This window comes from Oncorhynchus mykiss, chromosome 15, assembly GCF_013265735.2.
Source record: "Oncorhynchus mykiss isolate Arlee chromosome 15, USDA_OmykA_1.1, whole genome shotgun sequence".
In the NCBI taxonomy this organism is placed as follows: domain Eukaryota; kingdom Metazoa; phylum Chordata; class Actinopteri; order Salmoniformes; family Salmonidae; genus Oncorhynchus; species Oncorhynchus mykiss.
In genome coordinates, this window is record NC_048579.1 from 41,504,451 (window position 1) to 41,510,450 (window position 6,000).

The following is a 6,000-nucleotide window of genomic DNA, read 5'->3' on the forward strand; positions in this document are numbered from 1 at the left end:
AGCCATTTGTATGAGAAGACACATTTTCGGGATATGTCATGTTTTGACTAACATTGCTCTCGCTCTGCCGCATTTCACCAAAGATGCAGAGGAGTGACATCAGCGGTTATGGAGGTTTGAGAAGCATCCAGTGCAAAATAAGTGACATTTCTAGTTTAAAACAGACAGATTCCAATGGGGATTTTTAATTTTATTCACGTACCGGTGCGTCAATCGGATCAAATGAAATGAGATCCAATTGATTTTGATGTCTACTTTTTCATTTTTTTAATCTACATTTAGCTCTTTCTTCATTTGTTTCTTGCTGTTACAGCTAATGAAGATTGAATCTGAAAGACTCAGCAGATGAATTACAGAGTATTTGAACTGAAACCTGATCAACTGCTTTGAAGATAGCTATGCTCACAAGTATACCACCAACACTCACTTGATTCACTGTGGCCTGGCACCATCGACCTGTCAATCCAAATCCTCACCGTCATTGCTGGCGATTGCAAAAAAACACCTTAGATAAAGTGGCTCGTTGGTCTAGGGCTATGATTCTCACTTCGGGTGTGAGAGGTCCGGGGTTCAAATCCCGGATGAGCCCATTTGTAGAGCTTTTAACAATCAGAGACAGGCGGTTCTTGGGCAACTGGTTGGAGTGCTGAACGAGGTGGATGAGTGATAAAGGCAATGGACTGCTAATCCATTGTGCTCTGCACTCGTGGGTTCAACATCGCACAACATTTATTCATTTCTTCCTTGGTTAAAAAATCTGTCATTTTAACCGGTACATAGATTACCTTCAGACGAGTCCCGTGACCCTTGTGGAGGTCGTAGAGCAAAACTGAGAAGGACATTGTGTTTGTGAGAGTCTCCCCTTTCCATGTAATGGTCAAACGATTTTGTAGGTCAAACCGGTCAGGAAGCTACAGCCATTTGTATGAGAAGACACATTTTCAGGGTTATGTCATGTTTTGACTAACATTGCTCTCGCTCTGCCGCATTTCACCAAAGATGCAGAGGTGTGACATCAGCGGTTGTGGAGGTTTGAGAAGCATCCAGTGCAAAATAAGTGACATTTCTAGTTTAAAACAGACAGCTTCCAATGGGGATGTTTCATTTTATTCACGTACCGGTGCGTCAATCGGATCAAATGAAATGAGATCCAATTGATTTTGATGTCTACTTTTTAATTTTTTTAATCTACATTAGCTCTTTCTTCATTTGTTTGTTGCTGTTACAGCTAATGAAGATTGAATCTGAAAGACTCAGCAGGTGAATTACAAAGTATTTGAACTGAAACCTGGTCAACTGCTTGGAAGACAGCGATGCTCACAAGTATACCACCAACTCTCACGTGATTCACTGTGGCCTGGCACCATCGACCTGTCAATCCAAATCCTCACCGTCATTGCTGGCGACTGCAAAAAAACACATTAGATAAAGTGGCTCGTTGGTCTAGGGGTTTGATTCTAGCTTCGTGTGCAAGAGATCCCATGTTCAAATCCCGGATGACCCCATTTGTAGAGCTTTTAACAATCAGAGATAGGCGGTTCTTGGGCAACTGGTTGGAGTGCTGAACGAGGTGGATGAGTGATAAAGGCAATGGACTGCTAATCCATTGTGCTCTGCACTCGTGGGTTCAACATCGCACAACATTTATTCATTTCTTCCTTGGTTAAAAAATCTGTCATTTTAACCGGTACATAGATTACCTTCAGACGAGTCCCGTGACCCTTGTGGAGGTCGTAGAGCAAAACTGAGAAGGACATTGTGTTTGTGAGAGTCTCCCCTTTCCATGTAATGGTCAAACGATTTTGTAGGTCAAACCGGTCAGGAAGCTACAGCCATTTGTATGAGAAGACACATTTTCGGGATATGTCATGTTTTGACTAACATTGCTCTCGCTCTGCCGCATTTCACCAAAGATGCAGAGGAGTGACATCAGCGGTTATGGAGGTTTGAGAAGCATCCAGTGCAAAATAAGTGACATTTCTAGTTTAAAACAGACAGATTCCAATGGGGATTTTTAATTTCATTCACGTACCGGTGCGTCAATCGGATCAAATGAAATGAGATCCAATTGATTTTGATGTCTACTTTTTCATTTTTTTAATCTACATTTAGCTCTTTCTTCATTTGTTTCTTGCTGTTACAGCTAATGAAGATTGAATCTGAAAGACTCAGCAGATGAATTACAGAGTATTTGAACTGAAACCTGATCAACTGCTTTGAAGATAGCTATGCTCACAAGTATACCACCAACACTCACTTGATTCACTGTGGCCTGGCACCATCGACCTGTCAATCCAAATCCTCACCGTCATTGCTGGCGATTGCAAAAAAACACCTTAGATAAAGTGGCTCGTTGGTCTAGGGGCATGATTCTCGCTTCGGGTGCGAGAGGTCCCGGGTTCAAATCCCGGATGACCCCATTTGTAGAGCTTATAACAATCAGAGACAGGCGGTTCTTGGGCAACTGGTTGGAGTGCTGAACGAGGTGGATGAGTGATAAAGGCAATGGACTGCTAATCCATTGTGCTCTGCACTCGTGGGTTCAACATCGCACAACATTTATTCATTTCTTCCTTGGTTAAAAAATCTGTCATTTTAACCAGTACATAGATTACCTTCAGACGAGTCCCGTGACCCTTGTGGAGGTCGTAGAGCAAAACTGAGAAGGACATTGTGTTTGTGAGAGTCTCCCCTTTCCATGTAATGGTCAAACGATTTTGTAGGTCAAACCGGTCAGGAAGCTACAGCCATTTGTATGAGAAGACACATTTTCGGGATATGTCATGTTTTGACTAACATTGCTCTCGCTCTGCCGCATTTCACCAAAGATGCAGAGGAGTGACATCAGCGGTTATGGAGGTTTGAGAAGCATCCAGTGCAAAATAAGTGACATTTCTAGTTTAAAACAGACAGATTCCAATGGGGATTTTTAATTTTATTCACGTACCGGTGCGTCAATCGGATCAAATGAAATGAGATCCAATTGATTTTGATGTCTACTTTTTCATTTTTTTAATCTACATTTAGCTCTTTCTTCATTTGTTTCTTGCTGTTACAGCTAATGAAGATTGAATCTGAAAGACTCAGCAGATGAATTACAGAGTATTTGAACTGAAACCTGATCAACTGCTTTTAAGATAGCTATGCTCACAAGTATACCACCAACTCTCACTTGATTCACTGTGGCCTGGCACCATCGACCTGTCAATCCAAATCCTCACCGTCATTGCTGGCAACTGCAAAAAATATCTTAGATAAAGTGGCTCGTTGGTCTAGGGGAATGATTCTCACTTCGGGTGCGAGAGGTCCCGGGTTCAAATCCCGGATGAGCCCATTTGTAGAGTTTTTAACAATCAGAGATAGGCGGTTCTTGGGCAACTGGTTGGAGTGCTGAACGAGGTGGATGAGTGATAAAGGCAATGGACTGCTAATCCATTGTCCTCTGCACTCGTGGGTTCAGCATCGCACAACATTTATTCATTTCTTCCTAGGTTAAAATATCTGTCATTTTAACCGGTACATAGATTACCTTCAGACGAGTCCCGTGACCCTTGTGGAGGTCGTAGAGCAAAACTGAGAAGGACATTGTGTTTGTGAGAGTCTCCCCTTTCCATGTAATTGTCAAACGATTTTGTAGGTCAAACCGGTCAGAAAGCTACAGCCATTTGTATGAGAAGACTGATTTTCGGGATATGTCATGTTTTGACTAACATTGCTCTCGCTCTGCCGCATTTCACCAAACATGCAGAGGTGTGACATCAGCGGTTATGGAGGTTTGAGAAGCATCCAGTGCAAAATAAGTGACATTTCTAGTTTAAAACAGACAGATTCCAATGGGGATTTTTTATTTCATTCACGTACCGGTGCGTCAATCGGATCAAATTAAATCCAATTGATTTTGATGTCTACTTTTTCATTTTTTTAATCTACATTTAGCTCTTTCTTCATTTGTTTCTTGCTGTTACAGCTAATGAAGATTGAATCTGAAAGTCTCAGCAGATGAATTACAGAGTATTTGAACTGAAACCTGATCAACTGCTTTGAAGATAGCTATGCTCACAAGTATACCACCAACTCTCACGCGATTCACTGTGGCCTGGCACCATCGACCTGTCAATCCAAATCCTCACTGTCATTGCTGTCGACTGCAAAGAAATACCTTAGATAAAGTGGCTCGTTGGTCTAGGGGTATGATTCTCGCTTCGGGTGCGAGCGGTACAGGATTCAAATCCCGGATGAGCCCATTTGTAGAGCTTTTAACAATCAGAGACAGGCGGTTCTTGGGCAACTGGTTGGAGTGCTGAACGAGGTGGATGAGTGCTGAACGAGGTGGATGAGTGATAAAGGCAATGGACAGCTAATCCATTGTGCTCTGCACTCGTGGGTTCAGCATCGCACAACATTTATTCATTTCTTCCTTGGTTAAAAAATCTGTCATTTTAACCTGTACATAGATTACCTTCAGACGAGTCCCGTGACCCTTGTGGAGGTCGTAGAGCAAAACTGAGAAGGACATTGTGTTTGTGAGAGTCTCCCCTTTCCATGTAATGGTCAAACGATTTTGTAGGTCAAACCGGTCAGGAAGCTACAGCCATTTGTATGAGAAGACACATTTTCAGGATATGTCATGTTTTGACAAACATTGTTCTCGCTCTGCCGCATTTCACCAAAGATGCAGAGGTGTGACATCAGCGGTTATGGAGGTTTGAGAAGCATCCAGTGCAAAATAAGTGACATTTCTAGTTTAAAACAGACAGATTCCAATGGGGATTTTTTATTTTATTCACGTACTGGTGCGTCAATCGGATCAAATGAATTGAGATCCAATTGATTTTGATGTCTACTTTTTCATTTTTTTAATCTACATTTAGCTCTTTCTTCATTTGTTTCTTGCTGTTACAGCTAATGAAGATTGAATCTGAAAGACTCAGCAGATGAATTACAGAGTATTTGAACTGAAACCTGGTCAACTGCTTTGAAGATAGCTATGCTCACAAGTATACCACCAACACTCAAGTGATTCACTGTGGCCTGGCACCATCGACCTGTCAATCCAAATCCTCACCGTCATTGCTGGCGACTGCAAAAAAACACCTTAGATAAAGTGGCTCGTTGGTCTAGGGGTATGATTCTAGCTTCAGGTGCGAGAGATTCCATGTTCAAATCCCGGATGACCCCATTTGTAGAGCTTTTAACAATCAGAGATAGGCGGTTCTTGGGCAACTGGTTGGAGTGCTGAACGAGGTGGATGAGTGATAAAGGCAATGGACTGCTAATCCATTGTGCTCTGCACTCGTGGGTTCAGCATCGCACAACATTTATTCATTTCTTCCTAGGTTAAAATATCTGTCATTTTAACCGGTACATAGATTACCTTCAGACGAGTCCCGTGACCCTTGTGGAGGTCGTAGAGCAAAACTGAGAAGGACATTGTGTTTGTGAGAGTCTCCCCTTTCCATGTAATGGTCAAACGATTTTGTAGGTCAAACCGGTCAGGAAGCTACAGCCATTTGTATGAGAAGACACATTTTCGGGATATGTCATGTTTTGACTAACATTGCTCTCGCTCTGCCGCATTTCACCAAAGATGCAGAGGTGTGACATCAGCGGTTATGGAGGTTTGAGAAGCATCCAGTGCAAAATAAGTGACATTTCTAGTTTAAAACAGACAGATTCCAATGGGGATTTTTTATTTTATTCACGTACTGGTGCGTCAATCGGATCAAATGAATTGAGATCCAATTGATTTTGATGTCTACTTTTTCATTTTTTTAATCTACATTTAGCTCTTTCTTCATTTGTTTCTTGCTGTTACAGCTAATGAAGATTGAATCTGAAAGACTCAGCAGATGAATTACAGAGTATTTGAACTGAAACCTGGTCAACTGCTTTGAAGATAGCTATGCTCACAAGTATACCACCAACACTCAAGTGATTCACTGTGGCCTGGCACCATCGACCTGTCAATCCAAATCCTCACCGTCATTGCTGGCGACTGCA

General features: G+C 42.1%; 2 non-coding genes across 2 annotated transcripts; both read left to right on the forward strand.

Moving 5' to 3' along the window:
• Positions 1 to 2,347: 2,347 nt before the first annotated feature.
• Positions 2,348 to 2,419, forward strand: trnap-cgg. Its single transcript has one exon. It is a non-coding gene; the product is annotated as a tRNA-Pro (tRNA).
• Positions 2,420 to 3,261: 842 nt separating this feature from the next.
• trnap-cgg lies at positions 3,262 to 3,333 on the forward strand. The gene has a single exon. It is a non-coding gene; the product is annotated as a tRNA-Pro (tRNA).
• The last annotated feature ends 2,667 nt before the right edge of the window (positions 3,334 to 6,000 follow it).